The sequence below is a fragment of the Pongo pygmaeus genome, chromosome 19 (assembly GCF_028885625.2).
Source record: "Pongo pygmaeus isolate AG05252 chromosome 19, NHGRI_mPonPyg2-v2.0_pri, whole genome shotgun sequence".
Taxonomy (NCBI): domain Eukaryota; kingdom Metazoa; phylum Chordata; class Mammalia; order Primates; family Hominidae; genus Pongo; species Pongo pygmaeus.
The window spans coordinates 10,159,173-10,174,280 of NC_072392.2; positions in this window are offsets into that span (position 1 = coordinate 10,159,173).

Here is a 15,108-nt window from a genome sequence, read left to right on the forward strand (position 1 = left end):
GCCTCGCGTCTCAAGCCATCCTCCCACCTCAGCCTCCAGAGAAGCTAGCTGGGACCACAGGTGCACAGCACCACAGCTAGCTAATTTATTTTTGCTTTTTTTTTTTTTTGAGATGGAGTCTCGCTCTGTCGCCCAGACTGGAGTGCAGTGGCACGATCTCGGCTCACTGCAAGCTCCACCTCCTGGGTTCATGCCATTCTCCTGCCTCAGCCTCCCAAGTAGCTGGGACTACAGGCGCCCGCCACCATGTCCAGCTAATTTTTTATATTTTTAGTAGAGACGGGGTTTCACCGTGTTAGCCAGGTGGATCTCAATCTCCTGACCTCGTGATTTGCCCGCCTCGGCCTCCCAAAGTGCTGGGATTACAGGCGTGAGCCACCACGCCCAGCCTATTTTTGCTTTTTTTTTTAAAAATAATTATTATTATTAAGTCTTATTTTACTGGTTAGACTGTTAGTAACTCAGGAGAGGAATAGCATCTTTGTTTTAAATTTCCATCTGTCTTTTTTTTTTTTCTTTTTTAGATGGAGTTTTACTCTTGTCACCCAGGCTGCAGTGCAGTGGCATGATTTTGGCTCACTGCAACCTCCATCTCCGAAGTTCAAGTGATTCTCCTGCCTCAACCTCCCGAGTGGCTGGGATTACAGGCATGCGCCACCACGCCTGGCTAATTTTGTATTTTTAGTAGAGATGGGGTTTTGCCCTGTGGGCCAGGCTGGTCTCGAACTCCTAACCTCAGGTGATCCACCCACCTCTGCCTACCACAATGCTGGGATTACAGGCATGAGCCACTATGCCTAGCCTATCTATCCTTCTTAAAGCCTAACGTTGACTCATACAAAAAGCAGGCATTCAGTACTTCTTGATCTACTTTTGCATAGATTGTTTGGACCCTGTTCATATTTAGATTTTCTACTTGCTAAGTTGTTGTATAAACCTGTGTCAGAGCTTTCTCTACACACTGTGCATTTGATAGTTATGTGGTGGCTGATATTTCATTTCTACCCAAGACAACCTTATATACCTTTCTATCAGCCTATGGATGGCAGAGAAATTGAAAGGTTTCCATTTCTTTACAACGTTAAACATAGCCAGGCGTGGTCGCTCACACCTGTAATCCCAATGCTTTGAGAGGCTGAGGCTGTGGGATCCCTTGAGGCCAAGAGTTCAGGACCAGCCCAGACAACATAGTAAGACCCCTGTCTCTACAAAAAATAAAATAAAATAAAAAATAAATAAAATAATTTAGCCACAGGATGTGGTGACACGTCCCTGTGGGCCCAGCTACTCAGGAGGCTGAGGTGGCAGGATCACCTGAGCCTAGAAGATCGAGGCTGCAGTGAGCCATGACCACACAACTGCACTCCAGCCTGGGCAGCAGTGCAAACCCCTGTCTAAAAAAAAGAAAAAGGAAGAAAAAGCAAGTTAAACATAAATTTACCTAATGACCCAGCAATTTCTTCCGAGGCATCTATCTAAGAGAAATGAAAACATATGTCCACACAAAACTTGTAGTGAATGTTCATAGCAGTATTATTCACAGAAGTCAAACAGTGGAAATAATCTAAATGTCCATCTGCTGGTGAATAGATAGACAAGATGTAGTATGCCAATAAAATGGAATATTTACTCAGCCATGAGACGGAGATATTGATTCACACTACAACACGGATGAACCTCAAAGACATTATGCTAAGTGAAAGAAGCCAGACACAAAAGGCAATGTATTATATGATTCCATCTATATGCAACATCCAGAAAAGGCAAATCCATAGACATGATTTAAAAATTAGTGGTCACCTGGAATTCGAGCTGCAAACAAGGAAGAAAGAAACAAACACAAGGTTTCTTTGGGGTGATGGAAATGTTCTAAAATTAGTTTGTGGTAATGATCACGCAACACAGTAAGTCACCAAACCGTACACGTAAAACAAGTAAAATTCGAGGTATATAAATTATACCTCAAAAAATTGTTAGTGTTAAGCAAAAATCAAAATTCATAATGATTTTCATCACCCAACAAGAGTTATCTTTCTCAGCTCATGTGTGCCATTTCATTCAACAACAGCTCGAAGAGGTGTTAAACACATATTAGAAAATGGACAGTGTGCTGGGCCTAGGGATAGAGAGATAACTATGACAGCTATATAAAGAATACTGGCTGAGCATGGTGGCTCATGCCTGTAATTCCAAAGCTTTGGAAGGCTGAGGTTCGAGGATCACTTGAGGCCAGGAGCTCAAGTCCAGCCTGGGCAACATAGTGAGACCCCATCTCTATAAAAAATTTGCTGGGCATGGGGGCATGTGCTTGTAGTCCCAGCTACTAGGGAGGCTGAAACAAGATCATTTGAGCCTAGGAAAGCTATGACTGTGCCACTGCACTCCAACCTGAGTGTCACAGCAAGACCCTGTCTCTAAAAAAAAAAAAAAAAAGAAAAATAGGTTTTAAAATAAAACAATTCATATAGATCAATAAAGAAAACATAGACAACCAAATAGAAAAATGGGCAAAGAACTTGAACAGGCATTTCACAAAAGATATCCAAATGACCTATTGGTCATATTGAAAGATGCACAACATCATTAATCATCAAGAGAGCATGATTTGCTTTTCTTTGATTTTGATTAAATCATAAGAAGGTATCAATATACACTCAGAAAGTAATGAAGATAAAAACAGAACAGAAAATACCACATATTGGAGAGGCTGTGGTACACCCGGAGCTGTCATACACTGCTCGTGAGAGCCTGTTGGAAAATTGGCAGTATTTAGCACAGTTGAGTTGAGCGTTCTCCATAACTCATCTAATCCCCTTCTAGGAATATAACCAACTAAGATATGTTGATATGTCCAACAGAAGATGTACAACAATGTTCATAGCAGCACTATTTATAACAGCCCCAAACTAGAAACAACCCAATATCCATCAAACTAGAATTGATAAATTGTGACATATTTATACAATGGAAAACTCTACACTTAGAATAAACAGGCTTGGTACAATGACTCACCTCTGTAATCCCAGAATACTGGGAGGCTGAGGTGGCGGGATCTCTTGACGCCAGGAGCTTGAGACCAGCCTGGTCAACACAGTGAGGCCTCATCTTTACTAAAAATAAAATAAAATAATTTAGCCAGGCATGATGGCATGTACCTGTAGTCCCAGCTACTCAAGAGGCTGAGGTGGGAGGATCGCTTGAACCCAGGAGGTCGAGGCTACAGTGAGCTGAGATCACACCACCGTACTCCTGCCTGGGTGACACAGTAAGACCCTATCTGGAAAAAAAAAAGAGAGAGAGAGAGAGAGAATAAACAAACTATTGCTACATATAAGTCAATCCCATGGATGTAATGTGGAGCACAAGAAGCCAAACACTAAAGAGCAGAGACATCATGATTCTGAGAGAGGAGGAGGGAAGAAACCAGTCAGGCAGGCAGTTAGGGTGGGTCCTCGGTAAAATTATTTCAAACAAAAGAAGAGCCTGAAAAATCAAACTGCAGGCACAGATTAGGGAATTTGCACAGGGGGGCTTGCCTAAGACATTCCAACAGCCACATAGATAAGAAAGGCTACACAGGGGACTTGCCCAGACGTGCCCACAATGGAAAATTCCATCCCCTGACACATGTGCAGTAAGAGGAACAAAGCAATATGGAGTAATTTAAGCTAAGGAGCCCCATGTGCACTAGGAGGATGAGGTGGAGCTACCAGAAATTCACACCTTATACAAATGAGAAGCCCAGCCCTCACTGGTTTCTTATAAAAGCCTCTGTATTCAACTGTGAAATGGCAACCCTCTTTCAGGCCCCCTCTCTGCAATGGAGAGCTTTCTCCTTTCGCTTATTAAACTTTTGCTCCAACCTAACCCTTGGTGTCTATGCTCCTTAATTTTCTTGGTCATGAGACAAAGAACTTCGGGTGATACCTTGGGCAACACCAAGGTACACCAATGCTACATTGGGTGCATTGGCGAGACTGTAACAATTCCATGTATATGACATTCCTAGAAGTCAGGAGAGGAGTTATTTTGGGGAAAGGTAGTGACGGCACAGGGGTGTCTAGGTTGCTGATAATAATCTATTCCTTGATCCTGTTGCTAGTTGCATGAGCTGTTCTCCAGTCTGTATACTAATTTGTGCGCTTCTCTGTGTGGATGCTATTTTTCGATATGGTTTGTTAAAAAATAATAGTATTCTGGCCGGGTGCGGTGGCTCACGCTTGTAATCTCAGTACTTTGGGAGGTGGATGGATCACCTAAGGTCAGGAGTTCAAGACCAGCCTGGCTAATATATAGTGAAACCCCGTCTCTACTAAAAAAATACAAAAATTAGCTGAGCATGGTGGCGGGCACCTGTAATCCCAGCTACTTGGGAAGCTGAGGCAGGAGAATCGCTTGAACCTGGGAGGTGGAGGTTGCATTGAGCTGAAATCATGCCACTGCACTCCAGCCTGGGTGACAGAGCAAGACTTCATCTCTCTCTCAAAAAAAAAAAATAATCACAATGGTATTCTAATCTCAAAGAATTTGTAGTCTAAATTCTACAGAGATGCTTTCCAAACTTTTTTGACTGTGCACCCCTATCAGTAAAACTCCCGGAGATATCTACTTCTATTATCTATGAATTAGATAGATGAACCACTAAACTAATAAGCATATTATCATAGAATTAAAAATTTAAAAAGGTAATATTGAAGAAGATGTAATATTCAAATAGCAGTTATAATATTGTATTCCTGCACCATAATGGAAGTTTTATGTACTTCTCAGTGATCTTGAGAATCGGTTTCAAGAAGATACTGGGAAGGGAAAGAAAGTTAATATACTGAAAATAAGCATTTTGGAATCATGACTTCAGAGAAATAAATGGGTCCAGTTCTCCCCTTGGAGTCCGGAAGAAACCTGGCATTGGGCCTCCATGGTAGAGGAAGTGTGAAGAGTTCTATCCATCCCTTCCTTGATTTTCTCATCCAGAATCTCAGCCAGAGTTCCAGCCAAAGATTCTGAAACTTAAACGTGTATAAGGATCACTGGAGAAACATGTTAGAAAGGATGCCTATTTTTAGGCCACCCTCCCAGAGATTCTGACTTAGTGGGTCTGGGATGGGACCCAGGAATCTGTGTTTTCAACAAAATCCCCAGAGTACTGTGGGGTTTTCAGACCATATTTCAAAGGTTATTGGGCCAAGTGCAGTGGCTCACACCTGTAATCCCAGCACTTTGGGAGGCCAAGGCCGGCAGATCACTTGAGCCCTGTAGTTTGAGCCCAGCCTAGGAAACATGGTGAACCTCATCTCTACAAAAATACAAAAATTAGGAGCTGCGATTGTAGCAGAGCACTCCAGCCTGGACGACAGAGCAAGATCCTATCTTAAAGGACAAGGGGGGTTTTATTTTCAGGTATTATCCATACTCTCAGAGTGTATTTGTTTATTTATTTATTGAGATGGAGTCTCGCTCTGTCGCCCAGGATGGAGTGCAGTGGCGCAATCTCAGCTCACTGCAACCTCTGCCTCCTGGGTTCAAGCAATTCTCCTGCCTCAGCCTCCCGAGTAGCTGGGACTACAGACGCCCGCCACCATGCCCAGCTAATTTTTGTATTTTTAGTAGAGACGGAGATTCACCATGTTGCCCAGGGTGGTCTGTATCTCTTGACCTCTTGATCCACCCACCTCGGCCTCCTAAAGTGCTGGGATTACAGGTGTGAGCCGCCGCGCCTGGCCTAGAGTGTCTTCACTTATAAGAAGGGTTTACATTGGCATCTTGTTTGGCCAGGCCCACCAATGTTTAAAAAGGGGGGAAGAAGGCTGGGTGCAGTGACTCAAAGCAGTAATCCCAGCACTTTGGGAGGCTGGAGGCAGGTGGATCACTTGAGGCCAGGAGTTCAAGCCCAGCCTGGCCAACATGGCAAAACCCCTTCTCTGCTAAAAAGTACAAAAAGTAGCTGGCTGTGGTGCCACACGCCTGTAATTCTAGCTACTTGGGTGGCTGAGATACGAGAATCACTTGAACCTGGGAAACAGAGCTTGCAATGAGCTGAGATTGTACCACTACACTCCAGCCTGGGTGACAGAGACTCTGTCTCAAAAAAAAAAAGTAAAGAAAAAGAAGAGAAGGGAAGAGGAAGCAAAGCTAGAGGCAGATGGAAAACAGTGATAGATCAAAGAGGAAAGAAAAAATTGTGGGGAACAGGAGACAGAGAATATAGAATAAGAAAAGAAGAGAAGGACAGAAAAAAGAAGGGAAAGGGACGAGAGAGGGGAACGGGGTGGGAGAGTGGAGAAGAAAGAGAAAACAAAGCCCAGCCTTCTCTCAGGTCTTCCAAGATCTCCACCCACTCCCTCACAAACACAGCTTGCCTGGTGTAAGCTAAAGGTTTCATTTGCAGAAGCAGCATGAAGCAAGAGAAAAGGAGAAGGGAAGAAATAAGTTGTGTGACCAGAAATAACACAAACTGAAGTCTGCTTTTTCGCTGCTGTTGCTTGGTGGGTGTGGAAAGGAGTTCCAGCCCCATCCTCAATGTTCCCTAACAGCAGCACAGAAATATGGAAATGAGATTGCCCTTTGGGAGTAAATAACAGTAAAATATCCACGGAGGAGCCCAGCTGAGCAGAGATATGCAAAGCCACATAAAGAGACAGAAAGGCAGAAAGTCTCCAGGGCCAGGACCCAACTCCGATGTGACGTCGCTATTAACATATCTGAAGCTTGGAAAAATCCACCCAAAGAAGGGTGGGCTGTCTAAGAAAAGCTTAGAAAAGAAGTTTACGAAAATTGCTGTCCCTCCCGGGCTCTCTGTTATCCCTCCTTGTGGTTCCTTTGCCCAGGGCCACACGGTTCCCTCATTCTTGAAACACACACACACACACACACACACACACACACACACACACACACGCAGGCACGCACGCAGAACTACTCTTGATTACACACCCAGTCTGCTTCTCTTGCCCCGAAGACAAGCCAGATCCTAATTTCCCCAGCGTTGTGGCAGAAACTGAGGTTTTCATTTGTAGGTGGTGTCCCTCTATTGTGTAAAAATGGTTCTCCAGTGTGCATTAAAAGCAGCTTAGGTTGCTGGGCGTGGTGGCTCATGCCTGTAATCCCAGCACTTTGGGAGGCCGAGGCGGGCAGATCACGAGATCAGGAGATCGAGACCATCCTGGCTAACACAGTGAAACCCCGTCTCTACTAAAAATACAAAAAATTAGCCAGGCATGGTGGCGGACGGCTGTAGTCCCAGCTACACAGGAGGCTGAGGCAGGAGAATGGCGTGAACCCGGGAGGCGGAGGTTGCAGTGAGCCGAGATCGCGCCACTGCACTCCAGCTTGGGTGACAGAGCAATACTCCCTCAAAAAAAAAAAAAGTAGTTTAGGTTGACATAAATCCCTGGGGAATCTTGAGCTTCAGAAAAAAACAAAACGCACAGGAATGACCTGGCCACAGGTTCTTGGCTTTTTTGTGGACAAAGGGGCTGGCCAAGGAAGACTGTCAGGAATAGCGCATTTCTTTCTCAGAACAAATCCCCGGCACGAGTCTTCATTCTTTTGAAGATAAAAATAAATTCGGAATTAATCACAACAGAAAAGGAACAGTCTCTTCAATGACTATAATTAGTTCTCCGTTTATTAATGAAGACGCCAATGATTAGGCTCATCCGAGTCCCAACTGTTTTGCTTGGTAATTACACACCTAAGACAAGGAGTTTCACCTCTGTAAACCTCAATTTCCTCATCTGCAGGACAGGGATGGGGGGACCTATTTCATTAGGCCTTGGAAAAGATTGCAGAAAGCCGTCTGGGGGATGTGGTTGGCCGAGAGTCCAGCTGTGGGGAATGTACAGCGTGCCTTCTGCAGAGAACTGGCTTCAGACCAGAAGAAACTTGACTTGATGTATTCAGGAGCCAGCGTGCTCTGTGGAAACTTCCAGGCCTGGTATCACAGGGAGTAGGGAGGTAGAGGGAATGCTTATTTACACTGTAGACTAATAAAAATTCCTTCCAGAGCCTCTGGGTACAACCTGGATGAGGTAATAGAACGCACATTTACATACCTGTGGACTTCCCCAACAGGATCTCCCTGTCAGACAAAGGAGGATTTCCCAAGCCCTTCCCACGGTCACCTGAACGTCAGAAGGTCAGAGGCTGAGAAGCAGGAACAAGTTCATGGGGACCTGTGGGGCAGCCTGGACACTGGGCAGAAAGGGCTTCATGAGAACCATCTTGAAAATGAAAGGGCACATGGCTGGGGCCTCTCTGGGCAGTCAGAGTTAAAATAATAACACAGGGAAGCCCGGCATTCCCAGAGGCCAATATCCAGATGCTTCAAGAATCTGGAATTCAGCCAGGCATGGTGGCTCACGCCTGTCATCCTGGGACTTTGGGAGGCTGAGGCGGGCGGATCACCTGAGGTCAGGAGTTCAAGACCAGCCTGGCCGACATGGTGAAATCCCGTTTCTACTAAAAATACAAAAATTAGCCAGGCGTGACAGCATGCACTTATAATCCCAGCTACTCAGGAGGCTGAGGCAGGAGAATCACTTGAACCCAGGAGGCGGAGGTTGCAGCGAGCTGAGATCACACCACTGCATTCTAGCCTGGGCAACAGAGGGAGACTCTGTCTAAGAAACAAACAAGCAAACAAACAAACAAAAATCCAGAATTCAGTGACAACTGAGCAAAAGGAATTTTGAATAAACAAGGTGAAAAGTGTGTACCATGTTGTTCATTGTTGAAGGGAGCAGTAGAGAAATGGGGTTCATGAGACTATCTTCTCTACTTGTTTATAAGTTTGAAATTTTTCATAATAAAAAAAAAGGAAGGCCATGCCTATAATCCCAGCACTTTGGGAGGCTGAGGCAGGAGGATTGCTTGAGTTTAGCAGTTCAAGACCAGCTTAGGCAACCTAGTGAGACCACATGTCTCTACAAAAAATTAAAAATTACCCAGGCATGATAGTGTGTCTGCAGTGCCAGCTACTCGGGAGGCTCAGGCAGGAGGACCGCTTGAGCTCAGGGGTTTGAGGTTGCAGTGAGCCAAGATTTTGCCACTGCACCCCAGCCTGGGTGATAGGAAAAAAAAAAAAAAAAAGGAAATATATGCACCTTCCTTACTCCATATACCTACTCCTCTGAAAGACCATCAGAATCTCAGTTAGAGCCTATCCACTCACAGTTTTCAAACAATTCTAACAACAGATTTTTTTAATCTAGCGTTTTTCAGATAATAATGTTACCGGAAAGGGGTCTCAATCCAGACCCCAAGAGAAGGTTCTTGGACCTCATGCAAGAAAGAGTTCATGATTAGCCCACAGAGTAAAGTGAAAGTAAGTTTATTAAAAAAGAAATAAAGAATGGCTACTCCATAGGCAGAGCAGTGGCTTGGGCTGCTCGACTAAGGATACTTATAGTTATTACTGGATTATATGCTAAACAAAGGGTGGATTATTCATGAGTTTTCCGGGAAAGGGGTGGGCAATTGCCAGAACTGAGGGTTCCTCCCCTTTTTAGACCATACGGAGTAACTTCCTGATGTTGCCATGGCATTTGTAAACTGTCATGGTGCTGGTGGGAGTGTCCCATAGCATGCTAATGCATCATAATTAGTGTATAATGAGCAGGGAGGACCACCAGAGGTCACTTTCATCGCCACCTTGGTTTTGGTGGGTTTTGGCCAGCTCCTTTACCACAGCCTATTTTATCAGCATGGTCTTTATGACCTGTATCTCGTGGCGACCTCCCATCTCATCCTGTGACTTGGAATGCTTATAACGTCCTTGGCCGGGTGCGGTGGCTCACGCCTGTAATCCCAGCACTTTGGGAGGCCAAGGCCGGCGGATCACAAGGTCAGGAGATCGAGACCATCCTGGCTAACACCGTGAAACCCCGTCTCTACTAAAAATACAAAAAATTAGCCGGGCATGGTGGCGGGCGCCTGTAGTCCCAGCTACTCGGGAGGCTGAGGCAGGAGAATGGCGTGAACCCGGGAGGTGGAGCTTACAGTGAGCCGAGATCGCACCACTGCACTCCAGCCTGGGCAACAGAGTGAGACTCCCTCTCAAAAAAAATAAATAAATAAAATAAAATGCCTAACATCCTTGGAATGCAGCCCAATAGGTCTTAGCCTTATTTTACCCAGCCCCTATTCAAGATGGAGTTGCTCTGGTTCAAACGCCTCTAACAATAATGTATGGAAGAAGATATTGACAGCAGGAAGGAGCACCAGCTAACAACAGATTGACACTGGCAATGAGGGGTGGGGATAGGGATCAGAGAGAATCATTTTAAAAGACTCAAGAAAGCAAACAGTATCTTAGCCAGAACTATTTAGCAACCATCAAGAGCCCCTTAAGATGCTGGTAATCAATATTCATTAAAAGACAGAGCACTACTCCTCAAATATAAACATTATTCAAATATAAAGTACTATAAGAATGACAATGACCCAGAATCATTCCATTTTGAAAGTCAAGGCAGTGTGTAATACTTTCTTGAATAATCTTCACCCATAGTGGTTAAAGGATTTCAAGTTATTTAAACTGTTTGTAAGTGTCAAAAGACACAAGCACAACAAATTTAGCTTAAAGATCTTAATTGGTTTTTATTTGTGATTCTAGAATTGGGCACCACTTTCTTCTGTAAAACAGAATGAGTGTTCCCATGAGCTGAGCAGAGGAGGTTGGTTTTATATTCAGAAAAGAGCTGGGGAAAGCAGAAACAAAATGTGGACTGCTATTTCAAAGTTGAAAGACCGGGCACGGTGGCTCACCACCTGTAATCCCAGCACTTTGGGAGGCCGAGGAAGGTGGATCACTTGAGGCCAGAAGGTCCAGACCAGCCTGGCCAACATAGCAAAACCCCATCTCTATTAAAAAATACAAAAATTAGCTGGGCGTGGTGGCACATGCCTATAATCCCAGCCACTCAGGAAGCTGAGGCAGGAGAATCACTTGAAGCTGGGAGGTGGAGGTTGTGGTGAGCTGAGATCTTGCCAGTGCACTCGCTCTAGCCTGGGCGACAGAGGGAGACTCCATCTAAAAAAAAAAAAAAAAAAAAAAAAAGTTAAAGGTTAGGCCAGGTGCAGGGGCTCACACTTGTAACTCCTAGCACTTTGGAAGGCCGAGGCTGGAGGATCACTTGAAGGCCACCGGAGTTCCAGACCAGCCTGGGCAACATAGTGAGACCCCCGTCTCTACAACTTTTTTTTTTTTGAAATTAGCTGGGTGTGCTGGTTCACGCCTGTGGTCCCAGCTGCTCAGGAGACTAAGGCAGGAGGATCGCTTGAGCCCAGGAGTGTGAGGTTGCAGTGAGCCCTGATGGTGCCACTGCATTCCAGCCTGCGCAACAGAGTGAGGCCCTGCCTCCAAAAAAATAAATAAATAAAGGTTAAAGCCGAGGGCTCTTGCTTATCATGCCAGCTAAAACTGGCCTGTTTGGGGGATTATCTCTCTCTCTCCTGGTTTCTCAAAAGGTCAGATTAACAACTTAGCTTCTGTTTGGTAGCGTGGAACTTTAGCATGAGTTCACTCCATTTTGGTTTGGTCTGTTGGGCCTGGTACAGGAGCTAGTGCAAACTAATGGCTTCCTATAAATTTGTGCATATCGGGTGCTTCCTACTGGCCTCCTCACTGCAGCCACCCCAGAAATCTCAGCATATATTCTTTAAGGCACTCACTAAAAGAATAACCCTGGCCAGGCATGGTGGCTCACGCCTGTAATCCCAGCACTTTGAGAGGCTGAGGTGGGCAGATCACCTGAGGTCGAGAGTTCGAGACCACCCTGACCAACATGGAGAAACCCCATCTCTACTAAAAATACAAAATTAGCCAGGCATGGTGGCACACGCCTGTGATCCCAGCTACTTGGGAGAGGTTGAGGCAGGAGAATCACTTGAACCAGGGAGGTGGAGGTTGCAGTGAGCCAAGATCGCGCCATTGCACTCCAGCCTGGGCAACAAGAGTGAAACTCCATCTCAAAAAAAAATAAATAACCCTGACTTGTGAGCAACCATTTGCCCTGGACAGAACTTCAGGAATTAGGGGTAATCTGGGGACAGAAATAATTCTGAAGAAAAGCTGCTACTGGAGAAATTATTGCTAGTGATTGCTGGTCATGTATTACAAACATAAGTGAAAGGAACAGTTTTGATTCTTGGGCAAATTCATTTGTGTAGAACAACTCATTTTCTAACTAAAATGAAATGAGATGGCTGTTAATATTGGTCACCTGGGGGAAGAGGCTGGGCGTGGAGGAGCGGGTGAGAGGAGACTATCCTGGCATTGTTTCATTAGCTACAATGAGCTCGTATTACTTTTGCAATCTAAAAAAGATTAAAAGGGAAATTAAGTATTCATAATAAGTAAGGAAATAACGAACATAGATTTTTGTACCTGTGGCCCTTCACCAGGTTAGTTAGGAGATAAAGATACTTTAGCCTATGGTGAGTTCCAACATCCACCTCCTCTCTCTTTATGGGATCTGAACCTACTGGCCTCCTAGTATTCTTGTGCGGTGACTTGTAACCTTACACTCTGACACTTGGCTTTCTTGAAAATCTTACAGAAGCGATTGTCCTACAGGAACAACTGTCTCCTAGTGAGTTGGTATTAGATTTAATCATGCAAAAATATCGATGCCAGATCATTTTTGGTCTATATGCATAGTTTAACTTAAGAGTTTCTTTCTTTCTTTTTTTTTTTTTTTGAGACAGAGTCTTGCTCTTTCACCCAGGCTGGAGTGAAGTGGCATGATCTCGTGCAACTTCCAACCCCCGGATTCCAGTGATTCTCCTGCCTCAACCTCCCAAGTAGCTGGGATTACAGGTGCCCACCACCATGCCTGGCTATTTTTTGTATTTTTAGTAGAGATGGGGTTTTGCCATGTTGGCAAGGCTGGTCTCGAACTCCTGACCTCACGTGATCCACCTGCCTTGGCCTCCCAATGTGCTAGGATTACAGGCGTGAGCCACTGTACCCGGCCTAACTTAATGGTTTCAATGCAACATCCCCATCCACAGTGAACCCCAATGGATAAAGTGAGGCCTATGGAAGTCTCCAATTCACCCAGTCCCTGCCACATTCCTTACTGCCACCCATGCTACAAAGCATTGCCTTATGTTATGCTGGATGAGTGACATGCACCGCCAGCAGCTCTCCAGAATTACTGAAAGCTTGTGAAAAAGGTATATACCTGGGACCAACTCAGGAGATTTTGAAATGGGGAGGTCTGGGTGTCTTTATTCTTGTTTCCCAGGTGATGTTTATGCACGGGTCCAGCCCAGAACCTTAGCATAGTGCAATGTTTCCCATGCTTTACTGCATGCCAGAATCACCTGGAGATTTCAGAATGGCTGGGAGTGACAGGCATCCATATTTTTATTTTTATTTTTTTATTTTTGTTTTTTTGAGACAGAGTCTCGCTCTGTCATCCAGGCTGAAGTGCAGTTACACGATCTCAGCTCACTGCAGCCTTAACCTCCCTGGTTCAATCATTTCTCATGTCTCAGCTTCCCAGGTAGCTGAGACCACAGGCACCCACCATCACGCCAGGCTAATTTTGGTGGTTTTAGTAGAGATGGGTTTTTGTCATGTTGGCCAGGCTGGTCTGGAACTCCTGACTTCAAGTGATCCGCCCACCTCGGCCTCCCAAAGTGCTGGGATTACAGGTCTGAGCCACCGCACCTGGCTGCATCCACATCTTTAAAAGATCCCCCAATTATGTCGATGTGCGGCCAAGTTTGGGAACCACTGTCACAGTGAATGACAGTTTGTTGACCTTCATTTCCAGAGGCAGGGTCACCTGTAGCCCAGAACTGAGCACGTCATCAGGGAGTAGGAACAGCACAGGAGGGCAAAGATCTGCCCACATGGATGACTCTGGTTAGGTCCTGGGACAAGCTGACCCTGTTCTCTAGGGCTGGACTTGCTGGCTTGGCCCACCTGGCTGCCTGCCTCCAGGGATGGAACACCTGCTGGGCCTCGCTGCCCCAGCCCCCACTGTTTCCTGGGCAGCCCCGCCTTCCGGTGCCCACTTCGTGAGGGATACACGCTTGGGAGCTGCTTCCCCTGCCTGGGAGTGCAGCCCAGGACCCACCAGGGAGCATGTTGCCATGACGATGGTAGCAGCCTGCTCCCCAGCCCCCTTCTGCCACCATAAAAGCCCCGTGGAAAATCAGAACTCACAGGGCTCTTCTGACTGCCTGGACTTCTCCACAGGAAAGGGATATGGGAGCTTTTTCCCCTCTGTGCCATTTGCAAAGCTGGAGGAGGGAACAACAGCCTCAAAACAAAAACGCAATTTTCCCACTTTATTGAGATACGTAAAGAAATCTATTTTCTTTTCTTTTTTCTGTTTGTTTTTGAGATGGAGTCTTGCCCTGTCACTCAGGCTGGAGTGCAGTGGTGCAATCTCGGCTCACTGCAACCTCCGCAGCCCCTCTCCTCCCCTTGCCCCGGGTTCAAGCAATTCTCCTGCCTCAGCCTCCCGAGTAGCTGGGATTACAGGAGTGTGCCACCATGCCCGGCTAATTTTTTGTATTTTTAGTAGAGACAGGGTTTCGCCATGTTGGCCAGGCTGATCTCAAACTCCTGACCTCAGGCAATCTACCCGCCTTGGCCTCCCAAAGTGCTGGGATTACAGGCGTGAGCCACCGCCTCTCACTCCCTATTTTCTTATCACAAGGATTATCCACTGCAATTGTGGTCATGGTGTTTGTCAAGAGAAAAATGGGGAATGTATGAGGGAGAAAGAGCTGTTTCTCTTCAGGTGGAGAAGAGGCAGGCTTGAGGTCTCTTGTGAGGTTCCAGTCAACAGGTCAGTCAGGGCTGTAATCACCTGAAGGCTTGACTGGGGCTGTAGGAGCTGTTTCCAAGATGGCATACACACAGCTGGTGAGCTAGTCATGACTGTGGGTGGGCGGTCTCAGTTCCTCCACATGTGTAGCACTCCGTAGAGCTGCTTGAGTGTCCTTATGACATGGCAGCTGGCTTCCCTCAGACAGAGTGATCCCAGAGCCAGTAAGACAGAGCTGCAATATGTTTTGTGGCTCACTCTCAGAAGTTACACATTTCTTTTTTTTTGAGACAAAGTTTTGCTCTTGTTGCCCAGGCTG